Genomic DNA, 22,501 nt, shown 5'->3' with positions numbered 1-22,501 from the left:
AAGAACAGTTAGCAAGAAGCCTGCCACGGCCATACAGTTTGTAAGCAATATAAGTCTCTGTGTTTACTTGGTTGGGTCTGATCGGCTATGGGACTGGCGGGTGACAAAGATTTGTCCTGATTGTGGGCAAGGCAGGAAAACTCTAGCTACAATTGTATACCAGGTCTTTTATATGAACATATAAAATGCATACAGAGGAGGTTAGATACAATTGCCCTCATTTTGTACAATAGCAAACCAAGACTCAAAAGAAACTGAGTAACTTGACAGAAGTCTTTTGACAATCAGAGAGGTGAGTTTCTATAAAATGTGTCACTAGCACCCAGAGATTCTTCTCTTACTGTACCACCCTGTTCTAGGTGGAGCAAGGGAGCATAGCCTTATACAAGGGCTTTTGTTCTGTTAATTCTAATCTGTAGGTCAAAGTCATCAGTCTTGGCCTTACATGGCATTTGTAGGAACATTTTCAATTTCCAACTACAAAATGCCTCTATAATGACAGGACTGAATTGCTGCCCTGCCCTGCAGTACATGACAACAAATATCAGTCTTTCCCCTTGCAGACTATTGACCAAATTTGCTTGACTATATTTCATCCTATTAGCATTGCTGGAGCTAAAAGAGCAAAGGACCAGGATTTTTACACTCAGTCCCTTTCAGTCTGACCATTCTAACAACAGCCTAATACATCTATTATTCCTTGTTTTGGGCATGCTAACAAGAGCTAATGAATCCCAAGCCTATGGCACTGTACAAGCAAGTTCGCAGAGACAAAAATGTGCCATCAAGAAGAAAATGAGTGGGAAGAACCAGGGCTCCTTGAGGTCTATTAAAAATTTTTGCTATATTACCTTATGACAAAAGGTAATCTGTTATTCATTTGATACATATGGATAGAAGAGAATGGTCAGGTCCCATGGTTAGTGAAAATGACAGAAAGGACAATCTATGTTTATGTAATATGGGAAAGAAACATGTACTTCAACAAATACACAATGCGGCAAATACCATGGTCAAGTGAGAGGAAAATGCAGAGCATACAGACTCCTCCCATTGCTCCAACACTTTCTGGAAGATATAGAAGAAGTTTTCTTAAAAAGGCAAAAACTTACACAACTAATATTAATTTCATCAGCCAAATACTTACTTATCAGCCACATTTTCCAAGATACAGTGGTGGACTTTATTCATTCACATGTTTACTTCCAAATGGCATCAGCAAGAAGCTTACATCATGGCCAGGACACTGAACTGCAATGCCCAGGATTCTGTCCCTTATGTCTTGGTGGTTCTATGATAGATGCTTCAAAATTGCAGAAATTCCCAACACTGGCCAACAAATCCATAATTCTGACTTGGTCATAAGGCAGAAGTCAAGTGAAAAATCTAAATTCTGGAATTTTGAAAGCAAAAATAAATGTAAAATTCTCCCCCTGCCCCAAATAGAGTGGTTTGTAAACTACAGGGCAATAAGATGGGATTAGAATTGTATATGTAAGCCCCTTGAGCCATGCTAGTGGCCCCTCCCCCGAGTACCTCTAACTGCCAGGTTCTACCCACAGAATACTCTAACTGCACTAACTGCTGGACCCTGTTCCCACCCTACAGAGTAAAAAGCCCAACCTCTAGACATGAAATCCCACCAATTTCCACCCTGGAAGCTCCACCCTGAAAAGTTCTACCCCCTTCCCAAAGAACTCTATATAAGCCTCTTATCCTGTTTTCTCACCCAAGCAGAGGCAGCCACCCTCCTTTTCCTCTCTCCCAATAAGTATCCTGTTGTGCAGTGTGACTTTGTGATATTCCTTGGTTCCCAGCAGCAGGATACCTTTCCCTTCACAGCTATAGGTATAGTTTGGCTTCAGATGGCCAGGATATCTTTCCCTTCTGAGCTGTAGGTATAGCCTGGCTTCTGACAACCAGGATATCTTTCCCTCCAGAGCTGTAGGTATAGCCTGGCTTCTGAAAGCCAGAATGCTTTCCCTCCAGAGCTGTAACACTTACAGTATGGAAATCTTGAAAAGTACCATTCTGATACTTTATAGATTGAGTTTTTGGACCTGTTTGTGTCATTTACTTGGCACTCTCCAATTAAGGATGACGCTCTAAAGAGGTTAAGAGCATTATCTCTTACAAACATTCTATAGGAAAAGTACTCCTATACAGAACACTTTAGTGCGATAATTCTAATGATGAATGGCTTGCTGCTGCAGAAAGAAATTGACATGTATAGCCATAGACAAGGAGAAGGGGACAAAGACTATACTAAATGTACATTTACTTTCAGCCAGCATCAGAAGCCTTGAAATCAGATCATAGTCAGGGTTTAAAAGTCAGGATGGCCACATGCAACAAGGCAGAATGTGGAAAGTTGTCCATTGGAGGAATTAAGAAGAACAAATAATGAAGTTTTTTTGCCATCTTACTTCATTATTCACCTACATGAGAAAGAAGATATGGAGGTACAAAGGGGATCTTGGTCTGGAACTAGCATCAAAGTGGAATGAAACATTGAATTCCCATTTGAATCACGTGGGAATATTAAAAGACATGCACACACCTAGACTGAAATACCAGTGATTGTGATGTAATTAATCTGGAGGAAGTCCCAGAGCCTGGAATACTGATGAAGCCTCCAAGATGATTTCACCATGCAGTCAGATGTTAGTATACTTTTTCACTGATCTTGATCATAAGCAGGCAGCCTAATTTTGTCCCTGTTGGTCAGTGGCTCTCAAGGCGTGGTCTCCAAAAAATAAAAACAGCAATCAAGGATCTATTAGACACCCACCTCTTAGGACCCCCATTTCAGATCTACTGAACCAAACACTCTGGGGATAAAGCCTAGCAATAAGTTTAAACAAGCTGTCTAGGTAGTAACCACCAGATTTAACCAGCTGTGACATGAAATGAACCTATCTACTCTGCAATAAGAACAAGTATAGGCACTCTGGCTTGTTTCAGAAAACAAGAGAAGATACTAGTAACTTAAGAACGGGTATCACTTTACTTTAAAGCTAATTTCAACTTATAAGTGAATACATTCCATGCTTGTCTTTCTGGGTCTGGGTTACTTCTCTTAGGATGATTTTTTTCTAGTTCCATCCACTTGCCTATAAACTTCATAATGTTATTTTTTTACAGCTGAGTAATACTCCAAAAAGTAAGGATAATCATGATGCAATTAACTAGCTAACAAAAAATACAAGAACTGTAACTGCCCAAGAGACTCCCAAAACATTATAGGATGTTGTTGGTGCTCTTCATTGCCTCCCAGAGGTTGAATGTAAGGCCCTGTCGCTGAAGGCACCAGGTACTTTAGACACAGGGGCAAACTGCCTTTGAGCTGGAATGGATCTGAAAGCCTCTTCCCTGTGGACTAGCTTTCATGGTACCAGAAGGCAACATGCAAGCTTCCAAAGAGGGAAGCAACCAACAGTCCTATCCAACTATGAGGCTTATGAACTTCAACAAATACCAGCATGACAGGATAACCATAAGGTTGCTATAGTGGCATAAACTTTAGCAATTAACAACAACTCTCTAACTGGGCACATGGCCCACTTAACAAGACAGAAACCACGACTGGTATCAAAAACTTAGCTGCGGCTAGTGAAGTAGTGAATTTTGAAAGAAAACCTACAACTGCCACTTTTCTAAACTGTCAGAATTTCTAACTACATTCTAAGTATTCATCCTTATACCCACAAGTAAGTATAGATCTCACTCCTCATCAAAAAAGCTTCCCTGTACAAGAAATGGGGACCTACAGAAAACCATAAATGGTCAAAAAATACAGAGAGAAAGAGATCATGTTGTATTCAGCCCTCCAAAAAACACAATTTCTGCATCTAAAGCTCAGGGGACATTGTGGAAGATGGGACAGAAAAATTGTAAGAGCTAGAGGATCAGGCAGTTTGCTATATGGCTGTGTGTCCTATAAGTGTAAAAGAAGCTACACATATGAGGCTTCATCAACATGGTTGCCTAAAAAAGACTGGACCAATAGTGATACCAATAGAGATGCTAAGAGGGAGAGCTCATGGTGTCTCAATCCTAAACAAAGAACTACAGAAAATTAAATAATACCAAGATTAAGAGGAATGGTCTTCCCTGGGGAAGAGCCCCCATTTGGTTATCCAACACCAAATAGTCAGCCCTGAAGTCATATATATTCAAGTAATATTATACAGCTGAGAAAGTTATATTTGTATTTTTAAGAATACATAAATATGTATATATATACACATTATAGCATACTACACACACAAATATTTAGTATTAAATTCTCCAAGTATAAAATAAATAATAAATAAGTAAAACTAAGAAAGTAATTAGCAATGCCTGTAACCCCAGCACTTGGGGGTATAACGCCAGAGAATCACAAGTTGTAAGGCGGCCTGGGTCACATGGTGAGTTTTGAACTACTTTGGACTACACAGAGAGACCCTAACTCAAGACAAAGTAAGAATTAGAAAGACAAATACTGATTTGTATCTAGAAGATTCTTTCCTTTAAACAAAGGGAAGAACTTGGGCTGTGGTAAATTAGGGCTAGCTCAGTCAGTATATTGCCTACGACCTAAGTATAAGGACTTTAACTGAATCCCAAGAAGCCACGTTAAAAAAAAAAAGCCAGACATGGTGTCACATGCTTGTAATCACATTAGTGCAGAGGCAGAAACATTAAATTCTTTGGAGCCTAGACTTCTTGGTGAGTTTCAGTTCAGTAAGAGGCCCCGTCTCAAAAAGCAAGGTAGATTCCCTCCCGAGCGACAACACCTACAGTTGTTCTCTGGTCACCACACACATATGTACCTGTACATTCACTGTTTCTCTCTCTGACTCTGTCTCTCTTGATCTGTCTGTAGCTGAAGTTTGCTCTGGTTCTGCACAGCTCCAGCAACCCTGAGGCCACTTGGACCCAAGTAAACACACAGAGGCTTATATTAATTAAAACTGCTTGGCCATTAGCTCAGGCTAACTACTGACTAGTTCTTACATTTAAATTAACCCATAATTCTTATTTATATTTAGCCACATGGCTTGGTACCTTTTCTCAGTTCTGCCTTCACATCTTGCTTCCTCTGTGTCTGGCTGGCAACTCCTGACTCAGCCTTCCTGTTCACAGAATTCTCCTATCTCTTACCCCACCTATACTATACTTCCTGCCTGGCTACTGGCTAATTAGTGTTTTATTTATTAACCAAATCAGAGCAACACACATTCACAGCATACAGAAAGACATCTCCACCAGTCTGTCTCTCTCTCATACACACACATACACACACAAATGTAATAATGAGGTGAGGAATATGTTATTAATTTGATTTAAGTACTTTACAATGAATATATAAATCAAAATATGTTGGGCATAGCAAATACATACAATTTTAATTCATCATTTATTTGTTAATAAGACTGAGGGAAAATGTGAAAAATCAATTTTCTAAAAGTATTTAAAAATTATTTGCATGTGGGCTTGAAGAGATGGTTCATCAATTAAGAAAATGCGATATATCCTGGGCCGATTTACAAACTACATATAGCTTTGTAGTTTCCCATGACCTTGTTGAACTGATTAGAGCAAGGACAACACATTATCAAAGGGCAGGGTTACTGTTTAGTCTACTTAGGAAAGTGCCTTGGGCATAGCCAATACAGGCATTTACCCACACACTGTTTCACTTGGTATACTACATCAGGAAAAAAAAAAGTATTGCAGAAGAAAGAAAGGAACAGTTTTAGAGATCCATACTAATGAGAAATCTTAGAGTCAGACATTCAAATTTTAAATTCTTCCACCTATCAGGATAGAGGACTATATTGCCTCTTTGATTACAGTTATGGGGAGGGGTATACAATTTCTTCTTTGAAGATAAACTTGAGACAACTTTAAGTTAATGAAGATAAACACACTAAGGTTAGGAACCTATTGTGCAGTGTCTCCCTCCCTCCCTTTCTCCCTCTATCCCTCTTTCCTTCCCTCCTTCTATCCCTCCTCCCTCCTCTATACATTTCACCCTCCAAGAGCAAGACTACCTAACAGGTAGTCTGGTGATAGTGGCTGCCTTGCCTTGCCTTCAAAGTTTCCATTTGATTGCTTCTCTTTGAGGGCTCTACATACTTGAACTACAGACCAGGTTACAATCTTAATTTGGCTATCCTACTTCACATAGCTTCTTTCAGCTTCCATGTTTAGTGTTGGCAAATATAGATCACAGTATTGTAGTACAAGGACAGAATACCAGAAACTGTTTCCATACTTCCTTGTTTTCTAAAGACATATCCTGACAGACCTTCAGAAATAAAATCCATTCTCTTTCTAAAGATCACCAGGGATAACGATTCCAAAACTCTCAAGAACTTTAAAGATATTAGATATCAATAATCAGTTTCCAAATAATGGAAGTTACTAAACACAAGCAATATGAAAGTCAACTACTGTATTGCTGATCCTCCCAATCAGTTTCCATCATTTCTGTTTTTTCTCTCAGTACATTTCCCCATACCCCTTCATGACATCCTCATAGTACTCCAGATTTTAAATTGTGTCATATAGTAGATATATACAGACCACTTAACATAAGAACTCTCTCTAGAGTTGCATTTAGGAAAATAAGTATAATAATGCTTAAAAAAACTTTCAAAATCAATGGAATGAAAAGAGAAAGAATGAAGGAGAGCAAAACTGGTACATGCATACATAAGGATAAAATAATTTTTATCATTTAAACATCGTTAAGGTATATATCAACAAAAATAATAACTACAAAGATGTGTAAAATGAAATTTATGACCGTAGTAGCAAAAGGTTTAAGAGAAAGAAATAGAAGTGTTATTGTAAGGCACACATGCTCTATGGAAAATAATGTAATATTTTATTTAAAGATGTTTTTATGCACTCTCATAGATGTAGTAAACATATCTAAAAGCAGTTAAAGCTTATAAGCCAATAAAGGAGATTAAATGTAATTATAAAAATTCAGTTACTCTGTAACAAATACTAAAACAAAAAAGAGAAGAAGTGATACATATGACAAATGAAAAAAGAATAGAGAAAAGGTTTCAGCCAAATCATTAACACATTAGTGTTGTTGTTGTTCAATCAGCTCAATTCAAAGGCATATATTGTCAGTTTGAACATAATAATATACATCTGTATAATGGCTCAGTAAAACACTCTTCGAACAAGACAGACATAAATAGGTTGAAGAAAAGTGAATTTTTTTAAAGATACACTTTGTAGACATTAGTCAAACATAGTTGGGATGACTATTAGTATCTTTTCTTATTGCTATGAAAAAATACTGTGACAAAACAGCTTACGAGACAATGAGTTTATTCTGGCTTATCATGTTGGAAAAGCCAAGGTATCAGGGGAGCTTGAAGTAGTTGGTCATATCACATCATATCACATCCACAATTAGGAAGCAGAGAGTGATGAATAGATGCTGCTGCTCAGCCCCTTTTTCTGCTTACACTTTCCCGAATCTGAACCAGGGAATTGTAGCATCCACAGTGGACAGATCTTCCCACCTCAATTAATGCAATCAAGATTCTCTCTCTCTCTCTCTCTCTCTCTCTCTCTCTCTCTCTCTCTCTCTCTCTCTCTCTCTCTCTCTTTCTCTCTCCTCTCTCTCTCTCTCTCTCTCTCTCTCTCTCTCTCTCTCTCTCTCTCACACACACACACACTTTCTCTCTCTCCTCTCTCCCCTCCCTCATTCTCTCCCTTGCTTTCTCCATCCATGCCTCTCCGTCTCCCCTCACTACCCCCCCACATGTGTACCCAGAAGTCTGACTCCTAAGTGATTCTCAATTCTTCCAAGTTTACAATTACTACTGACCATCACAGCAATACTGTATAAGAAAACATTTTTAAAAAGGAAAATTACACAATGATCTTAATAAATGTAAAAATGCAAAAATCCAAGATTTTGCCACATTTGGAATGAAAGGGCACTTCCTCAGCTCTTCAATTTTGTAAGAATGGCAATATAAATCTCCATATAATTAATATGAAATATTGTTTCTTCTCCCTTGGGATCAGAAACAAGAAAAGGGTATTCATTCTCAACATTTTCATTCAAACTTATAGATTTTATTTAGCAGATAGTAGTTAGGAAAGGAAAGGCAAAAAATGTTCTTTAGATCAGAAAGAAAGATGTTAAACTACTTTTTCTTTGTGAATAACATGTACAAAATATGTATAAAAAATCAATGCAATCCACAAAACAAGCAACTGAAACTAACATCAGACTCAGAAAAGAATAAACATAAATATCAATACAAAAACCAGGTGGTGGTGTCACATGCCCTGTGAGTTTAAGGCCAACCTGGTCTACAAAGTGAATTCCAGGACAGCCAGGACTGTTATACAGAGAAACCCTGTCTCAAAAGAAAAGAAAACTAATTGCATTCATATAGATCAGCAATAAAGCTTTATAAAGTAATAAAGTGATAAATTCTTACAAAAGCATCAAAAATGATGAAATTAGGGATAAATCTGACAGAGCTCATTCAAGATCTGTGTACTGAAACCTATACACCATTGCTGACAGAAATTGAATAGTGAAATAAAATATACTGTGTTTATGAGTTAAGAGATTCAATATCATTGTCATTTCTCTATAAACTGATCTCTGAATTTAATGGGACATTCAAAATTCTGGCATGAATTACAGTTAGAAAGAAGGAATTTGCTACCAGGACAAAAGACTGTGCTATAACTGTTATATATCATACAGACATATATCAAACCACACTGAACTGAGGGGTTTTTTTTGTATGAACAATTTTTTGAGACAAGGTCTCAATATTTAACACAGGCTGGCCTCAAACTCTTAATCCATTTACCTTTGCCTCCCAAGTTCTGCGATTACTGGCAGTCACCACACCGTTCTTGTCTGTAAGATAAAATTTTAAATGACGTAGTATGCAGACAAATTAATATACTTCTGCCCTCTGAATTTAGTGCCCACTCTCCTTTGCATATTTTGGAACTTAATCTCCAGTGTAGTGTTAAAAGGTGGGACCTTTAAGGGATGAATGGATGATGAGAGAAGGTCCTTTGAGAGTTTCATCAGTACCTTTACAAAAGAAGCTTGAGGGAACATGTTTATAATTTCCATATTACATAGCCTAGAAAGCAGTGATTAAACTCTCAGTAGACACAGCCTATAGATACGAGGGTCTTGAATTTCTCAGATTCCAGAATTGTATACAGTGAATTTCCATTGTTTACAAGTTTCTCAGTCTGGGTCATTTCACTGTAGTATCACAAAAGCACGTAGATTTCCTATTTCTATCTGCAAATGAGACTTAGAGATGGAAACAACATTTCAGTAATAAACCCACCTAGAGTCCAGATATTCAGTTCTGCTCCATTCTCCAAGGAAAGGAATTCAATTCAATTGGAGAAGTGTGTGAGTATAGGACAAGGAAAACACAGTGCAGGCCTGGAGTATCTTGAAGTCAAGTGCTTTTTAAAACAGAAGACAGGAACTTGTCAAAGGGTTACATAGCCAACCTGAAAGAGCTTTGAATGCCCAAAATGGGATCGACTTGAGCTATACAATGATATTGTGAAACTAAGGCCCCATTGCTGAAGAAAACACCTACATACTCATTGAACATGGAGATGTTGAACCAGTGCCTACATCGAGCCTTCACCCCTAAGTTCCAGCATCTTTGGTACAGGAAGGTACTCTCAATACTATCAAAAGACAAATGACAACACAAAGCCAGCCACAAATCCTGTGTCTACAATGGTGTGTTACATTCAAGATATACTAAGGCAATGGTGGCATAAAACTTGTAGAAGTAACCAACCAATTACTGATTTGACATAAGGCCCACTCCATTAGATCACACCCATACCCGACACTGCTTGGATGAACAAGTATCTGAGACCCCAGGGACCTAGGGAAAACCAAATAATACTGCTCTAAAAAGGGGGGGAGGGATGTAGTGATAAAATGATTCCTAATGATATTCTGCTAGACTCATAGACCAGTGCCTTATTTAACCATCCTCAGAAGAAAGCTTCCTCCTGTGGCAGGTGGGAACAAATGTGGAGACCCACAGCCAGACATTACACATAGAGTGAAAGATCTTGGAACACGCAGCACTCAACACTTAACGGGATGTCTCCACCAAATACCTCCCCTCAGAGCTTAGATAACTCCTAGGAAGAGGAGGTAGAAAAATTTTAAGAGGCAGTAAGGGATGAGAACGGTAAGAAAACAAGGCCCTAAAAATCAACATGAGAAAAGCTTATATGAATTCACAGAGACTGAGGTAGCATGCACAGGGCCTGCATAGATCTGTACCCGGTCCTTAGTTTATATATTAGGGCTTCCATTAAGTGTTATTATGGGATTCCCAAGTGTGCAAATGAGTGGGGCTCTAATCCTTGTGCCTTCTCTTAGGCTTTTTGCCTCTTGTTGGTTTGTCCTGTCCAACTTCAATGTGGTAATTTTTGTCTTATCTTATTATATTTTATTTTCTTAATTTAAAAAAATGAATGAATGAATGAAAACCTGGTCACTAGGGTAAAGGTTAACAACTGAACTGTCACTTATGCCTGCTGGGAGGGAAAAATCAGTTTTCTCCAATAGAGTGACACTGGGTATATCAACCACTCTTGGACAGGCCTCATGCTTAGTAGTAGGTAACCAACATATAATGGACTCCACAGATTTGTGTGTGTTTTATTTGTTTACAATTTGTCTGTTTGTTTGTTTTCTCTTGGGGTGTGTTTTTATTTTGTTTTCTTGGTTTTGCTGTTGTACTGTGTTTTTGTTTGACTTTTTTCAGAAAGAATTTAAAGTTGAGGAGATAAGGTGGTACAGATAATCTAGAAGGACTTGGGGGAAGGGAAAGAATATGATCTAATACATTTGAATTTAAAAATTGTTTAAAAATATATATATATATTGTTTTTAAAACTTGATACTGTGGGATTACAAGCCAATTAACAAAATAAATATCTGAGAACACTCCTACTTAAATAAATTCTTCAATAAACAACCTCTCCTCACTCAATAATTCTAATTAATAAATGCAAACTGAATAAGTAAAAAGAAAATAGCAATTCAAGCACCATAGTAACAGTTGCTACAGGCAAAATACACTGATAAATGCTAACACTACTTCATCCAACCTTAAGAAGAAATAGGGTAGTTACATAACCTCTAAATATATTTTCCAAAATTTTTATTAATTACTGTGGTGACTTTAACATATACCCACATATTTTCTTAATAATCCTTCTTGCTGGAGACTGATATAAATTAATTCATCTCCCCTTAAACTGGAATTGGTCATTTTTGTCTTAGAGAATAAACCATGAACACAGAAAAACAATAACTTTACTGGGAAGAAATCCAGCTAATAATACCTGAACCAAGTGATCAAGTTCAATATCACTCATGATAATCATTTACCTACCTCTATTATGTGATGACTTTAAAAGTGTCCAAGTCAGAAAAATGCAAGTACGAAAAATCTGATTAAAATCTATGGTCAAATAGTATACCAGAATCAATTTACTGATTTTTATTATTGCATCATTTCATGTGAGATATGGGCATTAGAAGAACCTAAAAATAGTGTAGATGGGAAAATCATATACTATTTTTCAACTTATCTGTAGCTCAGAAATGACTTTTTCAAATGCTTAAAAACTCCCTGCAAGATTTGTTGTAGACAATGCCAATTCTAAAATTTGGCAAAGTGATTCTAAAATTCAGTTGCAAATGCAAATGATCTAGAACAGCCAAAAACACTTTGGAAAGAATAATAAAACTCGGGGACAAATTATGAAATTTTAAGATTTTAAAAAACTCTTTATTGAAGTAACATTCCATATAAAATGCTGAATCTAGGTATTATAGATAAATTTGTGAGTTTGAAGATGACTATGTACCCATGAAACCATAACGAAAATCAGTTCCATGAAAATGTTTGCCCCTAAAAGTCTTCTCCCTCTCTCTATAGTATTATTGTTATCTGGTCATTGAACTTAAGACCTCCTCTGTTAGAAAATATTGAAGTATATAATAGAGTATTGCTCGCTATAGGCCCTGTGCTGTACAGTTCAGCCCTAGCACTGACTCAGTGTGCATAATTGAACCATCATACTAGTAAATCCCAGCTTTCTCCAATTCCAGCTCCTGGCACACCATTTTAATTTCTGTTTTTATGAGTTTAGCTACTTTAATAAGTAGTACCATATAGAATATGTTCTAGTCTGAATTACTTCCTTAAAATAATGTCTCCTGGTTCATCCAAGTTGTCACACATGGCAGGGTGTCTTCCTATTTTAAAGACTGACCAGTATGCCACTGTGTACATATGTGACATTTTTATTTTCCATCCATCAATAGATGTTTAGATTGCTGATGTATTTTGGATAATATGAATATTATTTCAATGAATGAACCTCATCAAAGTCCTGGTGTCACTTCCCTGCATTATAGTTATATGTCACACACTGGTATTCTAATGAATGATGGGCTACAATTATAATGGTGATGCTATAAGATAGTAATGGATTTTAAAAGTTCCTATCACCTAATGACATCTTAGCTATCTTCATGTTGTATCACAATGTGTTACTCACATGTTTATAATGGCACTAGGATTAACTAACTTGCTATTTTGCCAGTCTTAAAAAAGTGTAGTATTATCCAATTTGCCATAGTATATTACACTGGTGAATGATAAGAAAATGACTGTTTTTCTATGTTTATTGAACTATACTTTTATTGTTATTTTTTACTGTGTTCCCACTTATTTAAAGCACTTTAGTGTAAAACTGTATATCACATTAGACCACAAATCTCACATTTACCATATCTCTTAATTGCATCCTTTTCTCTTGTGCATGATTTGAACATGTGTTTCTTAGTTCACCACAACTCCAGGAGCAATCAACTATACTATAGAGCATATTATACCATAAACACTAGATGTATAGTAAGCACATAGGTTTATATAAGCACACTTAGTTGTTTACACAAAGGCAAAATAGTTTAACAATGTTTTTCCAAAGCGTATCTCCACAAAGCTCTATACACAGTCAATGTCATTGCTATATCACATGATAGTGCTATTTTTAAATTTATTTTACGTTTTATTATATTTATTTGTCTATCTGTGAAGAAGGATGCATGTGCTGCATGGATCTCACCATCTACCATATATGGATTCCAGAGATCAAAATAATCAGGACTGGAAGCAAGTTCCTTTACTCAAGGAGTCTTCTCAATGACCTTTTTTTTTTTTTTACCAGAATCTCTATGCTGTCATCAATAATGCCTGTATCAATTTACATTACCACCAACAGTGTACAAGAGTTGCCTATAGCCACGTCCTTGTCATGCTAGCCATCTTAGCAGGTGTGTGGGCTTGTTTCATGTCACTTTGATACAAGCTAGAGTTACTGGAGAGGAGGGGGCCTCATTTGAGAAAATGCCTTAATAAGATTTAGCTACAGGCAGGTCAAATATAGGGTATTTTCTTACTTAGTTAACGATGTGGGAGGGCCTAGCCCCAGCCCATTGTGGGTGGTACCACCCCTGGGCTGGTATTCCTGGGTTCTAAAAGGAAGCAGTCTAAGAAATCCATGGGGAGCAAGCCAGTAATAGCACCCCTCCATGGCCTCAGGTCTTACTTTAAGTCACTTTAGTTGACTTTGAGTCATATCTAGTTTCATTCTTCTGTGCATATATTTCCAGGTTTCTAAACACCATTCATTGAAATTCAGATTCTTCTCACTTTGTATTTTCATCACACTTGTTAAACATCAATGAACTGTATATGTGAGAAAAATGCATAAAAATTGGAAAGGAAAAAAACCAATTATCTCTGTATGCAGGTGACATGATTTTATACAACACAATCCTAAATGTGTTATAAAATAATTATGCCTAATAAATTCTGCAAAGCTGAAGAATACAAAATTACCAACATACAAACTAATAATCTACACACTAACAAACTATCCAAAAAAGAAATGAATAAAATAATCCCATTTAAAAAATAGAATTAAAAAGAATGAATCCTTAGTAATAAAGTTATTAATGAAGGAGTTTACAGATATGGACACTGAAAACTAAAAGATATACAGGATATTTTACAAGGCTAAATAAAACAGTATGCCATTCATTTAAGAATGGATAAATGGAACAGAATATAGATCCAAGAAATACAACTTTATATACATGCTGAATTGACATTTTAGTGATAAATCAACAGAAAATTTAATAGGAAAATAATAGGATTATCAATATAAAGTGCTCTTAAAATTAGTCATATAAAAACTGAAATTCATCTCACAACATAGAAAAGAGTAAACTGAAAGTTGATCATATACTTAAAAGTAAACCCCAAAATTTTAGAACTTCTAGAAGAAAACATAGAAGAATATTTTTAAGTAGAAGATTCCTTGGATAAAGATGTGAAGAAAAAACTCCATCTAAAGTAATTAATAAATAAGTCTTCAGCAATATTTTAATTCTTTCCTTGAAAGAAAGATGCTGGTAGGAGAAGGAAAAGACAGTCTAAAGACTGTGAGAACTGGCATGGTGACACACACCCGTAATTCTAGCTCTAAGGAAGTGGAAACATGAGGAACAAGAATTCAGTGTTGGTTCAGCTGGGAATAGGAGACCATGGTAAATGAAGACCACATGAGAAAAGGAAGAAACAAAGTGCTAGAGAGGCCCACAGAAATCCACAAAGATACCCCCACAATAGACTGCTGGAAGTGGTCAAGAGACAGCCCAAACTGACCTACTCTGGTGATGGGATGGCCAAACACCCTAATTGTCGTACTAGAAACCCCATCCAACGACTGAGGGATCTGGATGCTAAGATCCACAGCTAGGCCCCGGGTGGAGCTCCAGGAGTCTAATTATCGAGAAAGAAGAGGGTTTATATGATCGAGAATTGTTGAGACCAAGGTTGGATAAAGCACAGGGACAAATAGCCAAACGAATGGAAACACATGAACTATGAACCAAAGGCTGAGGGGCCCCCAATGGATCAGGCCCTCTGAATGGGTGAGACAGTTGATTGGCTTGATCTGTTTGGGAGGCATCCAGGCAGTGGGACAGGATCCTGTGCTCATTGCATGAGTTGGCTGTGCAACCTGGGGCTTATGCAGGGTCGCTTGGCTCAGCCTGGGAGAAGGGGACTGGACCTGCCTGGACTGAGTCTACCAGATTGATCTCAGTCTTCGGGGGAGGCTTTGCCCTGGAGGAGCTAGGAATGGGGGGTGGGCTGGGGGAAGGGGAGGGGGCGGGAGGGGAAGAACAAGGGAATCCATGGCTGATATGTAGAACTGAATTGTATTGTAAAAGAAAAGATAAATAAATAAATAAATAAATAAATAAATAAATAAATAAATAAAATAAACAATGTAAATAAAAGAAAAAAAGAATTCAGTGTTGGAGCAATAAGATGGATCATGAGGAAAGATGCTTGCCACTATAAACAATGACCTTATTTCAATCCCTGGGATGTATTGTTCAAATCTTAGATGGTCTTTTAATTAAAAAAAACCCAGAGCCAGAAATCACGGTGAAAGCTGAAAGATCAGAGAAGCAGAGAAGCCAGCCACTAGTTCTTACCTCTACTAAAGTCTCAGCCTAAAGAGAGTGAGTTCCTGTTTCCTCACACCTTATACACCTTTCTCTGCCCTGCCATATTACTTCCTGGGATTAAAGGTATATATGTTTCCCAGGCAAAGGCATGAGATCTCAAGTGATGGAATTAAAGGTGTGTGCCACCACTGCATGACCTGTGTCTAATCTAGTTGCAGGTTCTGTCCTCTGATCCTCAGGTAAGTTTATTAGGGTACACAATATATCACCACAGGGACACACAAGAAGAATGGAGAGATTCACAGTGGAAGGAGCGTACTGACTCCTGCAAGTTGTCCTCTGTCCTTCACATACATTACATGGCTTGTATGCATGTGCATACATAGAAGCACACAAATAAACAGATATGATGGATAAATAAATATACAAAATATATCAATGCCTGGCTGGGCTACAGAGCAAGTTTGAAGATAGCCTGTACTTTATGAAATCCTGTCTTAAACAAATACAGTGAGAAAATCATTACCAAGCTTATATGATGAATATCTCTCAAACCTTATTATAGAAAACACTGATTTGGTTTTTAGGGGTAAGAGTTCAATAGGTGAGCTGGGCATGGTGGTGCACACCTTTAATCCCAGCACTCAGAGGCAGATGGATCTCTGTGAGTTTGAGGCCAGCCTGGTCTACAAATCAAGTCCCAGGACAGCACAGTTAGGTCTGTTACATGGAGAACCCTGTCTCAAAAAGCAAGCAAACAAAAAAGAATTGAATAAGAGAAAATATACAAATCACCATAAACATGCAAAAGATATTCAGTATCATTAGTCCTTAGTTAAGTGTGTTATATACTACTATATCACTTTCCAAATGACTAAAATTCAATGAGTTAATATTAAGTAAATGTTGGCAAGAATACAAAACAACTGGAACTCTCATACAGTCTTTTTAGAAATGGAATGTAATACTTTCACTTTAGAAAATAATTTCACAGTTTCTTAAAATGTTAAAACTTAAACACAAATATGACACAATTTAGTTATTCTATCCTTGAGTATTTATACATGAGAAACTGGAGCATGTTTTCTTTCAAAGACTCAAACATGAATATTCACAAACACTAGAAACAATTCAACTGTCCATCTGTATGCAAATAAATCAAAAACATTGTGGTATATCCATACAGTGGAATACTGCCATCATTTCATGACTTTGAATCATAGCATCTCTATTTCTATCTTTATATATGGACAAGTGTTTTAACTACTGACATTTTGTTTCAAGAGATCTGAAAAGCACTGAGAGTAGTACAATCCCTTCGTGGTACCCATGAAACCACTGAAAGCACATACATGAACCACAAACCAGAACAAGGCCTCCTCATACTGGTAAAGCACATCAGTTTTGTTTTGGGTTATTTTGTTTGTTTGTTTTGTTTTAATTCTGGCTTTTTTTTTGCCTTTTTGCTAATTCATTTCTAAAGAGACACACAGTTCTTTTTTAAATACAATTGAACATAATCAGTGACTAGAGAGTAAGCTTCATCTACCAAATACTCAAAATATTTTCCCTTGAACACCAGTGAGTAGGCACCAATGTGTACAAAGTATTTGATACTGAAAGGGAGTTTACTGTGCATTTTAGTGTGAATCAATTACCACATGTGGGTCTAATAGGAATATAAGTAGAACATTTGGACAAAATTTTCCCCCTAAGAATATATCTTAAGATGGGAGAGAAGATAATCATGTTAATCGTTTCAATATATTTCAAGCATGTATTGGAAAGACTCAGGATTACTAGTCCTAGCAAAGACATCCTTTGCTATATGAAAATCCTGTCTCAGATTTCACTCTTACTCTCTCCAGTTCCAGATCCAGATTTTAAGATTTCCATCTTAGATTCAGACCTGGGGATTCAAAGAAGTTTCTGACACTCCTGACTTGTTATGCAAAATTTGCATGTGTATGCATTATTCTGGGAAAAGAATCTTTAACACTGTCTAGAATCTCAGAGAAGTCCTTACCTCCAAAAGATTAGAAAATACTGATCTGGACCTAGTTTCTGTGAGTAAGCTTGGCATTGATCCTGTTGTGAGATCAGGGGTAATCCACTGCATGGCCTGAAAATTCTAGAAGGAAAAACTAAGGCTGGGGCTTGATTTTTTTCTGCCTGCCTGGTTATCTGCCTTGCAAAGCACATTAACCAAATTGAATCTCTCAAAGTAGTGGGGCACATGAGGAGAGGTAATGAAGGGAAACAAAAGCTAAGGGTAATGGCAGGTTATTTGGTGTTGTGTGTTCTGTTTTTATGACGCCAAATAACTTGTCTAACTGAACATTTTGTCTTCTGATGCATATACAGGTGGCCAATACAGTGGAAAAGGCATGGACTTCTTGAGGTAAGCTAAACATGGTTTCAAACCAAACTCCACCATCCTGGAACAAGTTTCAGTTTTTTTGAGGGCAGGAGAAGCTTTTCTTTGTTTCCAAAATGGGAATGATAAGTGCCTGTTCATATTGTGCAGATAAAATATTGCAAGCCAAAATGCCTGGTAATATGAGGAACTGCTAATTAGGAGAAATTACTAGAATCCTCTATTCTCACATGAAACTATTTCCTGGGTTTTGATCTTCCTTTCTTTCTATCCTGTTATCTATGCTTGGCCCCTCCTTTCTCTGTTCATTTCTCTGTCTTTCTTTGCCAGTACCTTCCTATTTCTTTCTCATCTGTCTTTCCTTTACACACTCTCCTGCTAGTCTACTGTCAGGAAAGAAGGAAATATTAAGCAACTCGAAAAATTCTAAAGCAAGAATAGTCAAGGAAAAAGACAAGGCACTTGCTAAGTAAAACTTAAGGAATATACCAGATCTCATTATTGGAATGCAACATCTTTGCATGAAATCTTATATAAAAATATGCAATTACCTCTAAATTTACCCTGTCCTCTGAATGGCTTCTACCTCAGCCAAAACCCGTGATAGGTTTCCTGTTGTACTCAGAACTGAAAATGAATCCCTGGGTGTCATGGAGATTTGAAGTTCTCCCAAGAGCTTCTGAGCTTTTACTTAAATGAAAATCCAAACATCCAAGCAATATTTACTCAGGGATATGTTTGGTGCCTTAATTGAAATACAGCATAAGCCCTCTTACCAAGGGAATCAAGACAGATAGATGTCCAGATTATTGAAGTCACCTTTGAAGCAGTAAACTGTAAAAAGTAATGTGTGTGTGTGTGTGTGTGTGTGTGTGTGTGTGTGTGTGTGTGTGTATGCCTTAGATATGTTTCTAATTGAAAATGTGAATCTGTACTCACTTTGCAGTATTCTAATTTTAGGATCTAAGCCCACACAATCAATTTTTCTGGATAAAATGGCCCTGTAAGTATCATCAATGATTTCAAATTTTTTATTTCTTTTTTTTTGTTTTTTTTTGTTTTATATTTAAGTACTTTATTCATATTAACTCATTTAATCCTCATTGCAACATGACAAAGAAAGGGATGTCATTCTTACTGTTAAGAGATTAGGTTCACAAAGAGCTTAGGGAGTTAAAAACCTACACATATTTTTAAGCAAATTGAATGAAAACCCTTAAGTTTCATGATTTTATTCTCAATTTCTGTCAGTTAGACTTCCACTGAACAGTAGTGTTGTTGGTGACATAAATTTGCTGGAATTTTTTATATCACTTAACTTAGTTTTCACTGTGAAGCATATCATACATAAAGTGAAATGTAGATATAAAACATATAGCATAATCATTAAATGAACACCCATGTACTCACACCCCAATTGAACAAATATATCATCACTCATTGAAAGCTGTCACAGTTGCATGGATGCTGTCAAAAATCAGTCTAGTTTTTTATCTCTGTGCCAATAGCACACTTTTGTGGTGGAACATAATGAGGCATGAGGAATGAGCTGGCCCAAGTGCTCTCTTTTGAGATTATTTCAGCTACTCTAAGTCTCCTATACTTCTGTGTGAAAATAAAGAAAAATTTTCCCCTCCAAAAAAGCAAGAAAAACATACTGGCATTAATGTTAAGCCCACCTTTTGACTCATAGATACAATATGTCTCTACTTATTTAATTTTTCCCATCAATGAAATAAATTTTCTTAATTAGATCTTGTGCATATCATATTAACCAATCGCTAAGAATTTAACATTTTGATGCTATTTTTTAATGGTATTGCTTTGTTTATCCTGTTTAATGTTAATGAGAAAAGATAATATTTTTGCATTATTCATTGTTCATCCCAGGGCAAAAGCATTGACTTTGTACCTTTGAAATTTGATGATAAATGTATTTTTTTTGGTTAATGCAATTTATCAGGTTAAGAAAATTCCCTTCTATTCCTGTTGCTGATAATTGTTATCAGGACTAGACACTAGATGCTAGACTTTTACAAATACTTATATATCTTATATATCTACTGTGATGATATTATTTTTCTTTCACGTGCCAGCATGGCAAATTAGATTGATAGACATATTGGTAAACAAATCTTGCATTTGTTCTCTCACTGTGTCTTATCATTTTATATATTTTGGGAAACAATTCATCAATATTTTGTCCATAATTTCTACACTCCGCCACATGAACTACATTGATTTGCAGTTTTCCTTCCCTGCAAACTTTTGTGTGTTTTTGATATTGCCGTACTGCTGGTATGCAGGATGAATTAAGAAGCACTCCTTCCTTTCCTCTTCAATTTAGTGAAAAGTTCATTTGGGATTGATTTCATTTCTTGTTTAAATTATTGGCAGAATTAATCAAGGGAATCAGTTAGCCTTATAATTTTCTTTCTAGGAAGATGTGCTTACTTTCTTTTACTTTTCTTTTTTATTCCCTTTTTATGTCTCCAAATGACTTGCTATATATCTCAAGCCTCATTCATAATTCTGTTTCAAACCCCCAGAAGGCTGGGATTGCAGGCATGAGCCACTACATATGGCTAATTAAATTGTTTAATTTGTGTTTTATTTACTTCTTCTGGAATGAGATTTGGTAACTTGTGTCTTTTTAAGTACCTAGATATAAATTTTGTGTCTCTTGTATTAGGGTTCAATTTCATTTACAGTATTATTTTCTTTGAAATTAAAAAACATTCAACAACTGTGCATACAGTTTTGCATCCTTTCCTCTACTCTTTTGAGAACTTGTTAGACATTTTGCTAGTCTCCAAAATTCCTATTTGTGATTTCGTATGTAGAAAGGGGAGGGAGTCTCATATATCTCCTTAACAACTTCCATTTTTCTTCTAGCTTCCAAACACAGGAAATGTGAATGTATTTTAATATCCTTTTGATTAAAACTTTTCCTTGCGTCACTTGTTTCTAGTTTTTTTCTCCTTAGTTGGTGTCTTGCTGTCTTGTTGCCTTTGAAGATATAACAGATAATTATCTAGTGCACTCAGATATGGTGAGTTGTACCTTCCTGAGTGTTAGAGAATTTTGCATTCTTTCCAATAGTATTAGTATTACAGCATTGGACTCCTTGATTTACATGTGATTTTCTGGATTCCATATTAGAACGCTGATCTCAAAAAGCATGCCCCCTTCTCTTTTATTTTGTGAGACTAGTATAATGTTTTTCTCAAAATTTTAGTAGGATTCACCAGCAAAACCGTTTAGGATTTATATCTTCAAAAGTTTTTAAGTAGAAATGCAATGCCTTTAATTGGTTTAGAGATATTTTTATTGCCCATTTCTTCTGTTATCTGTTTTAATCTGCTGAATATATTGTTTGATTTCTAGGGATTATACATAGTTATAGTTCAAATCCTTTACAATTTTTTTGGTCTTTAAGTATATTTTAACATCATTTCTTACTTATTTAAATATAATACCAACCTAAAAAAAAAAGAATGTCCACAGATATGCAAGCAGGTATTATTTCTAAATCTGTGCTTTAATAGTTGATATTTCACAAATTCAACCCCAGACACAATTTGGATCATTTAAACTGACTTTGACAATTTCTCCTGCTACATATGTTGTACAGTCATTTGGACAATACACTATTCATTCTTTGTTAATTTGGAAATAATTAGAAATTTATTTCTAGAATACATTTTAAATTTTATTTTTATGTATACGGGTGTTTTGCCTGCTTGCATATCTGTGGACATTCTTTTTTAAATTAGGTTCATTCACTTTTTTACGCATTAGTATTTTGTCTGCATGCATGAATGTGTACCATATGCATGCCTGAGCCATGTAGAGGCCAGAAAAGGGTGACTGATTCCCCTGGGACTGGAGTAACAAATGGTTGTGTGCACCATGTGAGCACTAGCAATCGAACACGGGTCCTCCACAAGAACAGCGAGAGCTTTTAACCAATGAGTCATCTCTCCAGCCCCATTTCTAGATCATTTGTAAATTTACTTTGATTGAGGTAAAATTAACATAGCTTTAGAAATGAATAATTTAGTGATACTTAATATATTCACAATAGTATTCAATGGCATCTACCTAATACCTAATTCCTAAATTTTTTTTTTTTTTTTTTTTTTTTTTTTGGTTTTTCGAGACAGAGTTTCTCTGTGTAGCTTTGCGCCTTTCCTGGAACTCACTTGGTAGTCCAGGCTGGCCTCGAACTCACAGAGATCTGCCTGCCTCTGCCTCCCGAGTGCTGGGATTAAAGGCATGCGCCACCACCGCCTGGCTAATTCCTAAATATTTTTATGAACCAAAATTGGCCACAATGTCCACTGAACAATCTTCTGCCAACCACCAATCTGTCCTCATCATTAGTAAGTTTACTATTTTTTATATTTAATATGAATGGACTCGTGATATTTAACATTTTGTGTCTGGTTCCTCTCACTTACATAGGGGTTTTAAGGTCAGACTATGTTGCAGCATATATCAGTTTTTTACTT

At 36.3% G+C, this 22,501-nt stretch overlaps 1 protein-coding gene across 3 annotated transcripts in view; it reads right to left on the bottom strand.

The window, feature by feature from the left end:
• The window catches only part of Rtl4 (retrotransposon Gag like 4), a 346,639-nt gene that overhangs the window by 284,726 nt on the left and 39,412 nt on the right, over positions 1-22,501 (bottom strand). The window contains exon 2 of one of the 3 annotated variants that reach the window (XM_028876918.2): positions 8,856-8,905. The exons of the other annotated variants lie outside the window; for them this stretch is intronic. The gene's annotated coding sequence lies outside the window, so the exon portion shown is untranslated. The remainder of the gene's footprint in view (positions 1-8,855; positions 8,906-22,501) is intronic. 3 annotated transcript variants of the gene reach the window in all.

The sequence above is a fragment of the Peromyscus leucopus genome, chromosome X, assembly GCF_004664715.2.
Source record: "Peromyscus leucopus breed LL Stock chromosome X, UCI_PerLeu_2.1, whole genome shotgun sequence".
Classification (NCBI taxonomy): domain Eukaryota; kingdom Metazoa; phylum Chordata; class Mammalia; order Rodentia; family Cricetidae; genus Peromyscus; species Peromyscus leucopus.
This window is presented reverse-complemented; position numbering and strand designations above follow the sequence as displayed.